Here is an 18,701-nt window from a genome sequence, read left to right as displayed (position 1 = left end):
GGTAATGGGGAGAGTGTCTCTGTTAATGTGTAGACAAAAGAAATACAATTTTGTATGGTGAGTAGCAAGGGTAAAAATCCTAGTCTAGTCCAGTCAGCCATTTCTGAGACTACATTCAGCCAATTTGATATGAATTTCTTTCAATTCATACAATTTATGTACTTCTAGTTTTGGGGGTTATTTTGCAGTCTACCCCCAAAAATCACAGCTGACACATTTATCAGACCCTGTGACATCATTTCTGAAACATATTAGTATTATGTACAGTATGTGCACACAACAGAGTTTAAAATTAAAAGTTACGAATGGCAATTTTCAAAACTGCACAATTTGGTGGAAAGTTGCAGGTTTCAACTCTTAAAGGGGAAGTATGGGCATATTTTCCTTTGAGTCATGCGTATGTTTAGGCACTTTTAGGCTGGGCAATTTTTTTAAATAGACCATTTACTCAGATAAATTGAAAGTGGCAACTGAAAACTGTTCTCTCCATATCCAATTATGTGTTTTTACAGGATTGTTCTGAGAGGGGTAGTGGTGGAGTCATCGTGAATGTTGAGTTTAGTTATCTGTTTCATGGGGGAGGGGTGGCCTATGGGCCTGAAAGTTAATGGGGGAGGGTGGTGGGGAGTGGGGGTGCGAGGCTGAAAATTTGCCTGGGGAGCTTAATGCATGCCCTACATTCCACCCCGACCTACATGATCTGGGAACACCTCCTCTGCAGGCAGTTACGCCGTGGAAGTTCATACATGCTTTCAGCCGGATAATGAAGGACGGTTTTCAGTCAGGCCATTTTAGCTGAGTAAATGTCTTCAAAAATTGTCCTGGCCATCTCTAGCACTGCTCCACCATTCACAAAAAAAAGAAAAAAAAATCCCCAAAGAAAAACAGCTGACATATGATTTTCATTTAGCCCCAGGTTTAAGATCACATTTCTATGTATAGTTACATTTTTCTCAGGCACACATAGTCATCTCTAATAATTGTGCTTTAAAAAAAAAAAAAAATCTTAACATCAACTGAAGACAATGAGGTACAAAATATTTTTACATTAATATATCTCTTTCTTCTCTACACAGCATTCATTCGTAAGACCCCCCTTAAGCACTTGGCATTTCAAGGTGAGTCATTTATCTGTTCACTGCTGGAGGAAATTTAAAAGAAGAGTAAACATGCAGTGCTTGTATGGAAAAGGATACGAGCTAAAAGCCTGTGATCTTTCCTTCAAAAACTTCTCCAAACAGCTCTGAACATGAATCTTTTCCATTAAACAGTGCTTTGTCCCTACAACTGTCAGCTCTTTAATGGCATGGGATATCGGGTAGCAGATTGTGTGTGGGTGGAGAATGGCTTATTAATGTTTAATTATTAACCGATCTTGAAACTATTGTCTAAGGAAATTATGCAGTCTACATTCAAACAGAAACTAAAAACAGAAAAGAAGATGTCTACTTTTGAAAAAAGAAAACATTCTTCAACTTTCTTTTTCTTTGTAACCTGGAAGTTTCCTCCAGCTCCTTTGGGCGCCCAGCTCAACTGGAACCGGACTCTACTGGGTTATAGCACCAGTAACTGGGTGTTACTCCTTCCGCCCACTCCTTTTTTAAAATATTTCCCTCTCAACACACTCCGGCCACTACAGCGACAGTTCTAAGCCAGGGGGCTCGCAAACAGCGACTCCCTCATGAACCCGTCTAAAGGGGATCCACAGTCTGGCCACTTAGTGTAGCTATCGCTCAATGACTGAGACTCCCTGAGTGCTTGCCTCTGCAGCTTCCTCTGCCCTGGCTGGCTGGGCCAAGTACATCACTTGCTACTGAGCCACTGGCTCTGCCTCTAACGTTCTAGCAGTTGTTGCTGTAAGGATGTGTCACATGTAATGCCAGGACTCCCTACAGCGTGATTTGTGTCTTGGTAAATAATAATCCCTGCTTTGGAAGATCTAAAAGTAATTTTCTCCTGTGGCAAAATCCAGATGCAAATTAATTTATAGTTTGAGTCACCCATTCAGAGGTTGGAAAACAGCTATTCAGAATGGTCAGTCCTCTGACATCAGTGCCAGTCATAACCCTAGTGACACCCAATGTGGGTGGGGGAATGGTGCCCTGTGTGGGCAAGGGGATCTAAAAAATGATGTTCCCTTCAGAGTAAATCCAAGAAGAATAATTGGAGGGAGATTACCCACTCAATCAAACAATAAACATGGCAATCAGCATGTGGAACAAATGATGATCCTTACACAGTTCTAGAAAAGTTCATCTCTATATTTCCAATGAAAACTCCTCTGTTCAGATACATCCAAAGTGTTATTGTTAAAATTGGGGGACAATTAACAGCAGTATAATATTTATTCTAGATCTGTTATTTGATATCATTGTCAGAAGTCTATGAATGCCCCTCAATAAGACCTCCTCTTCTCTGGGATGTAAGTTGGAAATTTATTGGAAATAAAGAGATGAACTTTTCTAGAGCTGGGTAAGGATCATCATTTGTTCCACACTCTGACTGCCATGTTCCTTTCAGAGTGCCATGGCTGCACTCCTTGTGAAGCTGTGGTGGTACTTCTGAAATGGCTGTGGACTGGTAACTGTGTAACGGCAGAATTCTGTCTGACTGCACTGGTCACATGGCCCTATCAGGGATATCTAGGATTGGGAGGAATAAACCAAGATGCACTTCCAGAGAGACTGAATAGACTATAGCATGCATTGGTAGAGTCTCAAAGTGTGTGCGTAGTGACGGCATTTTCTCCCGATGCAGAGACAGGGGACCAGGAAGTCTGCTGCTTGGGAGGCCGAAGTCTCTGCTGGTAAGTCCTAAAAGGATCCCTCCCATCAGTGGTTCGATTGAAAGAGAAAGGAGATTTTTTTTCCTCGCAAATTTTATTCTGTTCAATGTTTAATTCATTTCTTTTCTTTAAAAAAAAAAATCAAGCATTGAAAAAACAAACAAACAAAATAAAAAAGGAAATGGGGCATTCCACCTGTCCCCACCACCCATCCCTCCCAACCGTAAAAATGCCGGAGCCGGAACACCCCCCCTCCCAGTCCCCACTTAAGCAGTCTGGTAGGGATCTGCTGGCAAGGCCTGGACTCTTCAACACTGGATGCTCGGATGCTGGCAAATGTCAAACTGGAGTTGTTTAAATTTCGAAACACTGTCACAGCGTTGGGCGGTTGTTGAAGAGTCATCAGCACTCTTGACTAAAAGATGAGATTTTATTTGCAAAATATTAAAAATAAAAAAAAACAAAACATTGCACAACAATGTCTGATGACTACAAACTCTGACCTAATCAGGTAAGACTTCAATTACTCTTGTTAATGAGTGTAGGCTGCATCTTCAACCACATGAGGTCATAAGATTCTCAATATATGACTTGTTTTGATTTGCCTCAGTGATTGATATTAGATGAATTTTTCCTTTTGGACTTTATTACATCTTCCAGCAAATGGCCACTGTGTCGGAGGCCTCTGGCCCCGCCCCTGTCCCGCCCCTTCCCCGCCCCTTTAGTAAAGCCCCGGGACTTAGCCGTGTCCTGGGGCTTTACGCGCGTTGCCGGGCCTTTATAAAATAGGCCCGGCGAGAGTAACCCCCCGGATATACACACGTAGGGCTTTTTAAATCAGCCCCTTTATTTTTGGACACACAATAGGTGGCGCCAGTGTCTTTTTTTTTTTTGCATGCACAACACACACACAGTAGAAGAAAGATCTCCCTCTGCCAGGGAAAAGAATGTTACAAACAAGTAACCCCATCACTCTAGTCCCTGAAAGATAACTCCCCCCCCCCCCCCCCCACCACAGTCTCTCTTTCCCCCCAGTGGGAAAGAGAAAGAGCTATACAGGAGTGGTTCCAGTCCTGAAGAGACATTAACTATTTTTATGGCCCCATCCAAAGAATGTGCTACATATGTAAATCTGATTATCCATGCTACTTCTCCTTCTGTGTTGTGATAGGTCTCACATTAAATCCAAACCAGTTTACCTTGATTTATTCAATATCCTAACCTACCTCAGTTCAACTTAGTTTGTGATTTTTGACCTAGCACACAAGTTGGGAAAGCTTGGTTTGTAAGTTGGACACTTGATGGCTAATTACTGAACATAAATTCTTAGTAATGCAAAAATGTGCAAGTGAGGCATTCTCTCTCCCTTGATAAGACTAGAAAATCAAAACTGACTTGCACAAAAAATGCAAGTTATTTCCCACAGAAAATTTGATCTGACGCACTTAAAAAGCCAAGTTGTGCACACCAGGCAAATTCTGGCCAGTTTAAACAAATAAAAATTTCATGCAGGTTGACTGACTAATATGGTCTCAAATCGGAGGCAATTCTTGGTCTAGCTATGGCTGTGGTGTTTTTAAATCTCCTGGAGAGAGGGATTACCAGCCATCATCCAACAGCGGCACCCACTGGCTTTTAAAATTCCAGCACTCTGACCACCTCCAAGTTATCTGGCTCAGTAGTTAGCTGGATAAAACTTATCTGGATAATTTGGAAGTGGTCCAGGGGCGTTTCCAGCTCTTCAGAGTTACGTTAGCTGCCTAAGGGCAAGATTCATTAAGACTTTTCTACCAGTTTGTGTCTATGGGAAAAACCCTTAAGGCCTGATTAAAAAGCATTTACACGTGTTAAACTTGGATTTACTTGAGTAAATGCACTTCACTTGCGTAAGTGGGCTTTTGAAAATTGCTACTATATATGCCATTGAATTGTTCATAGGATTTGCTCGCATAAGTGGACTTTACATGCGTAAATGGCTTTTGAAAATTGCTACAATAGTAATTACATGTACACGTGTAAATCCTTTTGAAAATTCACCTGAAAGATAATCAGGTACTACATAGGGTCATGCCAGAGAGCAGTCCTAGAGTTAGCCGGATAGTTTATTTGGTTTATCTAGTTTAAACGTTTCGTGCAAATAGATGTGCTGAAACACTTTAATAGAACCTTTACTGCTGTCTGAAGGGTGTTAGGCCACTACTTAAAAATTCCTCCCTGAATCTCTCCTTGGTAGATAACTTCTTTCCTACTTCCAACTCTTCATTTCCAACTAACGGGATTGAATGAGTGGTATTAATTAAACTTGAAGGCTTTGTGATTGCAAAGAATATTCTTGACCCTTTGCAATGTGTTTTTAAAGTGGGTCATGGGACAGAAACATTGTTGGTAGGCCTTTTGGATGATCTCTTAAAATTTTGATTATCTTAGACTATTTGGTGGTCTTTGATTTAGTTTGTCACCAGATTCCTTCTCCAATGACTGTGCATTGCTGGGAAGATCCTTGCTTGGTTAACTTCTTATTTGCTGGACCACAGTCAGCAGGTGGTATGAGGTAAACACTGGTCATCTGAATTTCCAGCCTTCAGGAGGTCCACATGGCTCACTTCTTCCATCTCTCTTGGTTTAATATCTTCATTCAGTCTTCATCAATTTAATGTGATGTTTCATATTTATGCCAATGATATACAAATGTATGCCGCTCCGGGCCCCAATATTGTGGAGTCTGTGGATCAAGCTAATAGGTGCTTGGAGGCTATTAATAAGTAGCCATAGCAAAATCGGTTATATCTGAACTCTTTTAAGTCTGAATCCATATTAATTGGCTGGAATAACGATCAGTTGAGTATTTCACAACTGGCTGGGCAGGGTTTTCAGTTTAAAAAGGAAGAACGTAATTTGGGAGTTACTTAATAATGATCTGTCTTTGGATTCACAAATTGCTAAAGTTTCAAATACAGTGTTTTTCTTTCAGACATCAGAAGCTCAAAAAGTGGTTTGATATTCCAGCAATCAGGCTTTTGACTCAAGCATTATTTGGATCCTAACTGAAATATTGCAATGCATTCTATTGTGGTTTTCCAAAAAGAACCCCATGCATCGGTTGTAATTGATCCGAGACGTGGCAGTGCAGCTCTTTACTGGATCCAGTGCGACAATTCCAGTGAATTGTTGCAATAAATTTTAGGTTTGTTTATTTTTAAAGCATTGAGGGGTATCAGTCCAGGTTGCCCGGAAGATAAGTTTCTGTATATGTTCTGAACCATTCACTATGCTAGTTCCCACGATAAGAGAAGTTTGCTTAATGTCAATTAATCAAAGGGCTTTTTCTGTACTGGTTGGACTATTTGGAATCAGTCAGCACAAGAGTTGTGCCTTACTCGAGATTTGTTGTTCTGCAAGCAGATAAAAATATTCAGGCAGATACAGTACAGTGCACTCCGGTGGAGCACACTGTTAACCTGCGTTTGGATGCGCGTTTTCGACGTGCTAGCTTTACCCCTTATTCAGTAAGGGGTAATAGTGCGTAGAACTTAGAATGTTCCCGGTGCTGGCAGAAATAAACGCCTACCTTTGGGTAGGCGCTAATTTCTGAAAGTAAAATGTGCGGCTTGGCTGCACATTTTACTTACTGAATCGCGCGGGAATAACTAATAGGGCAATCAACATGCATTTGCATGTTGCGGGCACTATTAGTTTCGGGGGTGGGGGGGGTTGGACGCGCTAGCTTTACCCCTTATTCAATAAGGGATAATAGCGCGTCGAAAATGCGCAACCAACCCCCCCCCCCCCCCCCCCCCCCCCAAAATTAATAGTGCCCGTAACATGCAAATGCATGTTGATGGCCCTATTAGTTATTCCCGCGCAATTCGGTAAGTAAAATGTGCAGCCAAGCCACACATTTTACTTTCAGAAATTAGCGCCTACCCAAAGGTAGGCGTTAATTTCTGCCGGCACCAGGAAAGTGCACAGAAAAGCAGTAAAAACTGCTTTTCTGTATACCCTCCGACTTAATATCATGGCAATATTAAGTCGGAGGTCCCAAAAGTAAAAAATAATAAACAAAAAAAAAAGTAAAATTGGCCCGTGGCTCGCGGGTTGAAAACTGGAGGCTCAATTTTGCCAGCGTCCGGTTTCCGAACCTGTGGCTGTCAGCGGGTTTGAGAACCAACGCCGGCAAAATTGAGCGGTGGCTGTCAAACTCGCTGACAGCCGCCGCTCCTGTCAAAAAAGAGGCGCTAGCGCCTCTTTTTACCGCGGGCCCTGATTTCCATGCGGGCCGATACTAAATCGCGCGCACAGGAGAGCGGGCACTCGCCCGCTCTCCCGCAACTTTTACTGTATCGGCCCGATTGTTATTTTCACAAGAATTTTGGATTTCTTTATCTCTCGCAAGAAATATGGATACTCTGTATTTTATTTTTTTATTTTATTTATCGGTTTGTTAGTTATAATGAGAGCAGATACTTGCACTGTCATTTTTATAGTATAACTTGCTTAGAATTTGTTAAAATAAGGGTATAATAAATATTTGTAAATAAATACTTCTCATTTTAAAAGCAAAACATTTGGTTGTGCTTTCTTTCTTTTTAATTTTTTACCCTGGAACATTTTATAAATGCAGTAGTACATGCTCAGATACGCACAAAAGAATTTCAGGTTGAAGAACTGCCAGACCTTTGACCTCATGCACACAGTATACACCTAGGGCATGCATGAAAATGAATGACTTTAATACGCAAGAACATTATACACTCTGACATGTGTAATAACACATCTATTAGTGCACCTACCACTGGTGATGCAGATCCATCTAGAACCCTCTTGAAGTAGCTAGAACCTTGGGGTGTTCTGTTTTATGGACCTGTAATAAAAGTAATCTAGGAGTGCAAGTAGAGCATGCTGGAATGCATAAACTCTGGAATTTGAAAAACTGACTTTTTTTTAAATACGAAGAATGCAAATGTGTTATCCTTTAAAAGAATTTCATTGACCTCTGTCTATCCTTGTGTTTCATGCAAGAAGTATTTTTCCCTGAACATATCAGATTCTGCAGTGAATTATTCTGAAACTGATGTGTTAATCTGCAAGGAAGCTCTTTGTTTCCATAAAATGAAAGGGTTTGTTAATCATACAACTATTTACAACAGTCACTCCCTTCAACTGAGCACTGAGCCTATCACTAAGTATCTACCCACCCACACACTGAAATCATGCTCAATGTTCCCACAGAAAACAAACCCTCAGTAATACAAGTCTCAGCATTGTTCCAAGCAGAGATGATAAAATGAGAGCTACAGAACTTGTTTTATATACTTACAGGGTGGCACAGGAAAGGTGCAAGATTATCTACTACAAGCGAGGAAAAAAAGTATGGACGTCCTTTATCATCCTGTCCTGAGCAGTCTCATTACTTTCCTCCATTACCTAAGAAATGTTACAAATCACACCAAAGTGGTCCTTTCTGTTGCATGAGGAGTTGAGGACAACTGCAGCAACCAACGTTTAGTATATTTTAATAAAGCTATTTTGACATTGCATGTTATTTCTTCCATAAAAGTCCAGAATGTAAAGAAATTGCAGCAGCGAGTATTAACGCTGTATAAAACTGTAATTTTGTTGCAATGCTTCTTAATTGGATTCCACTAGATTTACAAATTTGGTATCTGATCTGTATCAAAAATGCTTGTCAACAAACACACAGGTCAACTTCACTGAACTCTTTGGAAACTGAAGTCACCAGTGCCCTCCACAAAACTGAAAAAAGGTTTTTAGTGTTTTCTTACAATGGCAATTAAAATTGGAGCTGCTTCATTCTTAGCAGGTTGTTGTACATTTACAAAGACTGTATTGCACATGTAATTTTGACACCACCTACTGTTCCTTCTTCAGCCCCTGGGTAATGGTCATCCTGGGCCAAAAATAGGTCACAGAATTCCGGTCATTGCATCCACCACTGCATAATTCCTGCGATTGTATTTGTTCGTGGTGCAATATAATGGGGAACGCTAAAAGCAAAACTACCGTATGCCTGTGCTCTTTTAATGTAATATATCCAATATGGGTGTATAGAAGAAGAAAATAGCTTCATGTGGTCTAATTAAGGGGAATGTGCTTAAACAGTCTGACTCAGGATTTAATGAAGAGCAAATCCATGCAAAGAAAAACCCTCCAGCAGTGCCCACAGCTTGGGACACAGCTTAGCAAACATGTGGTGAGGCCCAAGAATGAGTTGCCAGTAAGAGTAAATACCACCTTGCCCCCAAGAAAAGAAACTTGTACTGTAAGGATTTCAGAAATGTTTCCAGCTTCCTAGCCTACATAAGTTGCCTGTGAAGAATATAGAATTTCAGGTTTCTGGAGAAGACTGTAATTAACCAGCCAGTACTAATGAGAAACCGGTAGAACAGACCTGCAGAGTACAAGTGCAGTCTTGCAGGGGGATGGATGCGTGATGTCAAGCAGATAGACATGTTTAGGTAAAATGCAATAATCTACTTTCACTCTTCATTGTAAACACTATTCATTTTCCCTTCTTACTTGAGATGTCATCGCTTTCACTGGAATTCATCTGGGAGGATTTTAGCACCTAACATGGCATTCCTCAGCTGATGAGGAATATTTGTGGTCTGCTTCTAGTGAGCAGTTTTTTTTACATATGTCTGTCTGCTTAAAACATCTATCATTCTCACCAGCCCTTAGGACTCAGCTGAACTCGCGCGGCGTCTTGCAATAACGTTTTTATTATTTCTTTCTTCTTTTAACGGAATCACCTTTTTTTTTTTTTCCACCCTTCTGTCAAACTCCCTTTCTCCAGTTTTGTATTTAGGGGGTGATTTTTAAAGGCACTTTCGTGCACACAAACCCAATTTTATGCATGCAAGTGGCTCTGTGTAAATAGCCCTGGCAGGGACATGCATTAAAGTGAGCGCGGAACGCATTTTTGCATGGACTTATACGTGCACGCTAAATGGGCAACCCATGGGGTTGGGATCAGGGTTTGCACTCATGCTTTTGTGTTACATCCACGCATATGTTGGCATGCACACCAGGCAGAGCTGGCGCATTTTCCAAGCAGACTCATGCGCATGTGTCTGTTTGTAAAATCAAGGTTAAAATCTACTGGTACCTACAGACTATGTATTCTTGTTTGAACATTACCCTCTTACAGTTCATTTTTTGTATTTATTTTCCAGGTTTCATGACAGTTCAAAGCAGATTTCATTCAGGTAGTTCCCTATCCCCAGAGGGCTTGCAATCTAAGGTCCTGATTTATTAAGGCTTTTTTTTTCCCATTCTGTGTCTAGTAAATGAGGCCCTAAGTTTGAATCTGAGGCAATAGGGGGGGAAGTGACTTGTCCAAGGTCTCAAAGAATGTCATCAGGATTTGAACCCTGGTTTGCGCCCTTGCTACTTTAACTGCTAGGCTACGCCTCCACTCCTTCCTTTTCTATGTTCCAGATTTTTTTAAATTGCATTTTTCTTACTGTTTAATGGACTTTGTGATTTTGGAGTTTGCAGACTGTTGAATCTTATTATTTACCAAACAGTATTAAAACCAGGCAGAAGTCTCTATGTCCATTATGGGACAAAAGTGATCTTCAGTCACTTCTGCTCTTCACCAGCTGACTCGAGGCTTCCCTCTGCCCTGCAGGTGCCGACTTCCCCCTGGCTGGAGGGAGGCAGGGGGAGGGTCTTGAGGGAGGTTTCCATTTTGGAATTGTTCAAGCGGGACCACTAGATTTTCTGACAGAGGTTGGGCTTTACCTTTCGCCATCGCAGGTGTTATCTCTACCGAGGTGGAGCCTGGGCTTTTGTGGAGCTGTAAAACTTTGCCAGAAGAGCTGCCTATCTCAGGACTGGCTGCCCCTTTCATGGTTTGGTGTGGACGGGATGGAGCATTAGCATGGATGTAGCGCTCGGGCCCAAAAAAATGTAACTAGGGTTCACGAGCTGCAGTTCCTTTTTTGTTCTTTGGCAGCAATAATGTGGCTTATGCCAACCACGTTAACCTACTAATGAGCCTGTTAGCATGCCATTGCATGTTAATGAGCTTATTTGCATTTTAGTGCAGGAAGTGGCATTTCGAATGAATCAATACCAACACTGAACATACTAAGTTGTGTTAGTGCTTTTCACATGTGTTAATGCTGTTATAATGCACCTTAAGGTCTGCAATATCCCTAATGTAAACAGACTGCTCTGGGATTAAATCGTCATCTCCACGTATTCTGCCAGATCTGTCATTTAAATGTTAAATAATGGTTCTTTGCATGGTTTCATGTGTACCTCTGCCCAACAGAGACGGCATTCGAGATTTCTGAGACAGTAATGGGATGGGAGTGTCTTCCTCAAATGAACAATTATACCGTGTCCTCTGGCTAATACATACCATATAAAATGTTCCCAGGACTTCAGCTGAGACTGCTAGAGACATAATACCAGCAGCCTGCCTCCTTACAAGGAATCTAGCAGACGGATAAATGGTTTCAGCAGCTTTGATTTTTGCAAACCAGCTTATTCTTTTATCAGCAGCCAACTTCAAATTTAGAGCAGGAGTGTTATTTGTCTTTAAAATTTGTGACCAAGGTGCTTGATTTTGACACTCTTTCTTTCTTCTGTTTGACTTGCTGCCATCTTTCTTGCCTTAATCCCAAACTAATTTTTGTAACCTTATTTATACTTTCTAGCAAATGGAATGTTGGAAAGGTTTTTGCCATTCCTAGGCCCTGCTAGCACAATGAACTCACTTGACAGGTTGGACAACTCAAATGAAGTCTGGGGCCATACAGGATGGGAGAGACCCAATATAAACTTGTATCTCATACTCAGTAAACACACCCTGCATCCACATAGTGTACACACTCCCAGCAATGGGTGGGCAACAGAACTAGGAGGATCCCTAGTCCTTAGGGAACATTTTCACATTTTGGTGTCACCTTAGTAACAGCAACTCAAATTCTCTCCATTAGCAGGCGCTCTGTGAAGCAGCACAATATTCTGCAAGAAAAGAAAAAAAAGTCACTCATAACCTACAGTATTTAGCAAACCTGACATATAAAACAACAGTAATTCCCAGGACTCAAAGGCTGCACTGCAAGTATTACACCAGGCCAAGTACAGCAATTCACCTCCTATTGGGAAAGCAGAAAGCATCATTGCTACAGGGCCATATACCGAAGCTACATGCTAGCAGAATATCATACACAAAACACAAGATGACCCTCAACAAATAGAAACAGAAACACAAAAATAAACAAATGCAAACCCTGAGAAGCTGGGCTTTGCATGCAGTGCAGCACCAGCGAACTAGAAACAGAAATGCGTTTTCTTCTGTACCACTGAGCAAAGTGCAAAGATGTCAGAGATGTACAGTATGTTACCAAAGCCAACATACTCATTCACTTAACTTAAAATAAAATGTATTTTTATAATAACTTTGGTCCTCATCCCTTTCTTTTCTGCTTTCTTCTTGTTGGTCTTCTATCTCCTTTCTCAAGGTCTCCTATCCATTTTCCATTTCTTCTCGCTCCTCCTGTCTTCGTACGTTCTTCCTCTCATCTCTAACATTGATCTTCCCCTTCATTTAACTTTTCTCCATCTCTCTGCCGCACTCTACACTCAGTTGGATTTGAACCCCCTTTCGCCTCTACCTGTTCTTCCTGTCCCAATTCTACATCATCAGTCACTTCTTTTCCGCTGGTGCCATAATCTCCCCTCTATTGCCCCCTTTCAACACTCCATTCCCCCACTAGTTGGGTTGTTCTCTTTACCATAACAGCTCTCATGGCACTTTGTCCTTCCCCTCAACAACTGCCTGCTTTATTAGGGATGTGAATCGTTTTCCATATCGTCTTAACGATAGAAATCGTGTGGCAGGGCAAGAAAATCGTCTTAGGCACGATTTTTTAGTTAAAAAATCGTTAAAAATCGTTTTTTCCGATTAGTGCGCACTAACTCGAGTTAGTGCGCACTAACGGGAGTTAGTGCGCACTAACTGGGAGTTAGTGCGCACTAACTGAAAATGATACAATTTGACACTTTTCAGGTCAGTTAAGGTCAGTTTAGGAATGAATATGTATTCCTATTGGCTGCCCTCTTATTTATTCATGTTACCAAGTTTCCTACTGACAGTATATGGGGGATGGGAAATGGAAACAGTTGGTAGCTTGACAAAACAAGTAATGTGATCAGTCAATGTGACTAGAACTTGTGCCCTAACCCTGATACCAGGGGTATTGTGATCTTCCTGCACACAGTGCCCTATCCCTATTAATACCAGGAGTGTTGTGATCTTCCTGCACACAGTGCCCTATTCCTGATACTGGGGGTGTTGTGATCTTCCTGCACACAGTGCCCTATTCCTGATACCGGGGGTGTTGTGATCTTCTTGCACACATCCCGATATCAGGGATAGGGCACTGCATGCAGGAAGATCACAACACTCCTGGTATTAATAGGGATAGGGCACTGCATGCAGGAAGATCACAACACCCCTGGTATCAGGGATAGGGCACTGTGTGCAGGAAGATCACAATACCCCGGAGGAGTGAGGGTCAGGCAGCTCCCCCCTGTCTGTGAAGCCAGCCTCTCACTAGTAATGCAGGGAGGGAGCTGTCTCAGACTTCACCATCCTCCCCCCCCCCCCCTCACCCACACACCATTCACTAGCTGGGACATGGGGGAAGTCAGGAGTGAGGGTCAGGCAGCTCCCCCCTGTCTGTGAAGCCAGCCTCTCACTAGTAATGCAGGGAGGGAGCTGTCTCAGACTTCACCATCCTCCCCCCCCCCCCTCACCCACACACCATTCACTAGCTGGGACATGGGGGAAGTCAGGAGTGAGGGTCAGGCAGCTCCCCCCTGTCTGTGAAGCCAGCCTCTCACTAGTAATGCAGGGAGGGAGCTGTCTCAGACTGGTATCAGGGTTAGGGCACTGTGTGCAGGAAGATCACAACACTCCTGGTATTAATAGGGATAGGGCACTGTAAGAGATGACTGTAGTAGATTGAATAAAGATCTGATGTTTCTGCTCTCCTCACACCAAACAAAACAACACACAAGCAGAGAAGCCCTTCTTACAAAGCTGAGCTAGTGAGTTAAGTAGGAGGAAAAGTAAACATACTGGTGCCAGTGTGGCTACTTAAAAAATACACTTACCAACAATCAATTACATATATTTGAACTGTGTACAGTTCCAGCCAGGACCACCTTTCTAAAATGCACAGTGATTGGCAAATTCAACATGCACTAGCATTTCAGGTGCCTGCTAACAAAAATAATAAACAAACAAGTTCTAGTCACGTGAGTGCTGATCATTACATTACTTTTTTTGTCAAGCTTCCAACTGTTTCCATTTCACATCCCCCCAACCATATTGGTAACATCAATAGATAAGAGCACAGCCAGCCAATAGGAATACATACATACATATTCATTCCTAAGTGACCTTTACTGACCTGGGAAGTGTGAACACTTTGTTTCATTTTCTGTTGGTGTTCGTTAGTTTCCAGTTCCATTTCCCATCCCCCCAACCATCACCTCAGTGGTAACCTTGGTAATATCAATAGATAAGAGGGCAGCCAGCCAATAGGAACACATATTCATTCCTAACTGACCTTCAGTGACCTGGAAAGTGTTTATTTGTATCATTTTCAGTTAGTGCGCACTAAATCGAGTTAGTGCACACTAACGGGGAGTTAGTGCGCACTAACTCGAGTTAGTGCGCACTAACACGATTTAACGATTTTTAACGATAAATCGTTAGAATTTCTATTGTATCGTGTTCTATAACAATTTAAGACGATATAAACATTATCGGACGATAATTTTAATCGTTGAAAAACGATTCACATCCCTATGCTTTATTGCTCTTGCAGTCCCTCACCCAACACACACACACACAGACACAAATCATCCTCTCCTTGCCTCCCCTTCCCCTCTTCCCATAGTACCTCCTCCCCCAAATGCTCCAGATGCTTGTACTGAATTGGTCTTACTCCCCTTCCAATCTGACCTTCCTATTCTTTGCCACCACAAACTAACAGGCCGATACAGTACAGTGCGCTCCCTATTAACCGGCATTTGGACGCGCGTTTTTGACACGCTAGCTTTACCCTTTATTCAGGGAGGATGATTTGTGTTTTTATGTGTGTGTGTGTGTGTGTCTTGGGTGAGGGACTGCTAGCTTTACTCCTTACTCAGTAAGGGGTAATAGCGCGTCGAAACGTGCATCCAACCTCTTCGAGACTAATAGTGCCCGCAACATGCCAATGCATGTTGATGGCCCTATTAGACATTCCCGCGTGATATAATAAGTAAAATGTGCAGCCAAGCCACACATTTTACTTTAAGAAATTAGCGCCTACCCAAAGGTAGGTGATAATTTCTGCCGGCACCGGGAAAGTGCACCCTCCGACTTAATATCATGGCGATATTAAGTCAGAGGTCCCAAAGTTTAAAAAAGTTAAAAATAAAAAAATATATATATATAAAATGGGCCCGCGGCTCGCGGGTTGAAAACCGGACGCTCAATTTTGCTGGCGTCCGGTTTCCAAACCCGTGGCTGTCAGCGGGTTTGAGAACCGACGCCGGCAAAATTGAGCGTCGACTTTCAAACTCGCTGACAGCTGCTGCTTCTGTCCAAAAAGAGGCGCTAGGGATGCACTAGTGTCCCTAGTGCCTCTTTTTACCACGGGCCCTAATTTAAATAAATTAACTTACTGAATCGCGCGCACAGGAGAGCGGGCACTCGCCCGCTCTCCCGTGATTTTTACTGTATCGGCCAGTAAGTGGGCAAACTTGCATCTGACCCCCCTATCACCTTCCAACCTCTCTTCCATCCTTCTCCTGACTTCCACCCTCCCCCTCCTTTGCAATCCCCTTACCTTCCTTCTTCCCACCTCCTTCTACCCTATCCTCCTCCCCTCCTTCACTCTCCAAACCCCTCACCTTCCATTCTCCCCCTCCACCTTCCCCTCCTCTCTCTCACCTTCCAATCCCCTCATCTTCTGTCTTCAAAAGCCCCTTCCTCAGTTTCCTTCCCCCCACATCTTCCATGTTACAACCATCCCTACCTTCTTTCTTTCCCCCTTCTCCTTCAGCTTACAACCCTCCCTCTTTACTTTCAATTCCCCCCCCCCCCCCACACACACACACACACATGGCCTGATAGGCAGGAGCCTGGAACAAGGTTTGACACTTCTATCTAAGCACTTCCTTTGCTACCGGCCCCTCTCCCTCCCTCACAGTTCAAATAAGCTGACTTGCACAGGGGGAAGAGAAGTCAGGAGCAAGAGAAGTGCTGGGCATTATTGAGCTGTGGAAAGGCACACAGCAGCTGATCTTCATCCCTGAGGACCATCTGGGTAAGTAGGAGTGGGCGGCTGAGAGGGGAATGCTGCAGGACCAATTGCTCTTCTTGGATTCAAGGGCTGCAGCAGCTTAGAGTGCCATTTTTTTTGTTTAAAAAGAGAGGCAGCTTTTTTCAAAAAGCATTGTGAAGCAGCTCTGGCACCCCCTAGTGGTTGGTACCCTGTGCGACGGCATTGGTCGCACATCCCAAAAGCCGGCCATGTCCATGGAGAAAATGGCTCTCTGAAGAAGAGACAGAAATGTATCATGGAGGAAAGAAATGGGAATACCTGGAACAAGTTTGAAATCCAGAAACAGCAGGAGCATATTTTCATAAAACGGAGCCTCTCATAAAATCTCCACTGCTTTACTATGGAAAGCAGATAGAGGCTGTAGAATATTGACCGACAGGAGGAAAAATAACTGAGGCAGCAGATGAAGAATGGTACTTTCCATGCCCTCACACTTCATACTTTACCTAGCAGCCACACCACACACACACACACCCTTCTCGCATACAGCTATCTCTCATAAACACCCCTTCCACACGCTTACCCACATTTATTTATTTCTTTAAAATATTTATTTCCCGCCTCTCAGCCACGAGCTCAGGATTCATACATGATAGGGATGGAATCTGAGCCTTATAAAAAAAAAAAAAAAGCTATGCTGGAAGATCGAACGCAGCCTTAAATAAAAACATTTTCAGAGCTTTTTTAAATGCTTTAGCTTCTTTAATGTTATGTATAGTCGAGGGTAGACAGTTCCGTAGTACATAGCTAAAGGGAAAACTCTTTCCTGGGTCTCCATCCAGGTGTGCAGCTTTAGGACATAGGACATATAAAAGCCCTTGATTGGATAACCAAAGCATATGGGCTGAAGTATAAAATTTCAGAGAGGAGATGATCCAAGGGGAAGCCATGCTATTTAGTAAATTATAAATGATGACAGCTAATTTATATTGGACAGGACATACTAATAAACTGAAAGCCAGTGCAATGCTTTGAAGACCAGGATGATGTGATAACATTTTGAGATACCAGTGAGCAAACTTATAAATGGAACAGCAGAACATGTGAAGCAAGGTGGTAGACATGGTCTGTCTACCATCTTGCTTTTGGTAAAATCAATGTAATTTACAGTTAAAGGTTCAGTCCAGACATCACAGCTGAGTTCCAAATAATATGAAGGATCGTATAAAATTTGCAGGAAGACCAATACAGAGAGTTACAATAATCGAGGCCTGTTACTACCAAAGACTGAAGGATCAAGAAGTGGTTTTAAATGACATAACAGACGTAACTTGGCAAAGTATTCCCCATGTATATTCCCCCCACTAACACATGCTACACAAGCACACAAGTACACATAGATGGACAGGCAGATACAACTCCCATATACACACTCCACAGACACATAACCCCCCACACCACACATATTCTCCCCCCACACACACCACAACACAACCTCATACCCCCTGCACACATTCCAGACTAGAGAAACCATAATGTCACACAGAATGTAATATGTGAATTCTGCCACACACTTCTAACAATCTACGGTGGAAAGCACTCCTGAAGCCATACACCTGCATGATATTCCTACTTGTTAACTGATTGTTAAAATAAGATTTGTACACTTTGATTTGGATATTGTATTACATAAATTAAACTGCACTTTGGAAACCCTATAAAAAAAATCAGGTTTTTATATTCCTTGACATAGCTCAGACACTGAGTATACTCTCAAATGAGAAAAAAAACATTCATTATTTTCAGCTTGCAGTGGGGTGGTGAGAACATACTAGAGGGCAGGGCAATGTTGTGAAGCATTTTACCCGAGTAAATAGCAATTTACCCAGTCGCTTATGCCCTGCCACTGCTGCTGTTTCAGTGCTCCGAGTCTTGCACTATTATTTTTTTCATTCTGTGCCAAACGGCACCAGCCAGACTCAGGCTGCCGCCAGAGTGAGTGAAACGAAGTGATAACGGCTCTGGTCTCGGCCTGCTGGCGCCATTTGCAATAGCCGCGGCGGTGCGTCAGGAGAGTCAGAGAATTGCTCCGGCCCTGTGGAGGTTTGAACGGATTCTAAAGACTTTGGCAGTTGAGAGGGTTGGGAGGAGGCTAAAGCATCAGTTGAGGGCAGGGAAGGTGGGGGGAGGGGGTTCAGCAGAGCAGGGCCTGGACTACTTTAAAAAACAAAACAAACAGGAACTAAGGAAGACAATAGACATTTTCCGTGGTTTTTTTTTATTCACATCCCATGGTTTTATCTCCTTTCAGTTGTGCTATTTTCTTGAATTCCATATCCTCTGACAGTCCCGTTAGGCCCTTGACTTTTGTCTTTGGTTCGATTACCCCACTTCTTTCTAGTGTGAACAGCAAGCTAAAGTATTCAGCTAAGATATCTGCTTTATTCTGACCCTCCTCGTCACTAAATCCAACCCCCTTTACTGCTTACAAATTCCCCCTTTCAGCCCCTCTTTTCAGGGGTTATTTTAAAAACTGGCCACATTAAGTGCTTTTTACCGCCGACTTTCGAAGTAAAGGGACGTGCATTCCCACGTTT

This window comes from Rhinatrema bivittatum, chromosome 2 (assembly GCF_901001135.1).
Source record: "Rhinatrema bivittatum chromosome 2, aRhiBiv1.1, whole genome shotgun sequence".
Lineage (NCBI taxonomy): Eukaryota > Metazoa > Chordata > Amphibia > Gymnophiona > Rhinatrematidae > Rhinatrema > Rhinatrema bivittatum.
Note: the sequence above shows the minus strand (reverse complement) of the source record.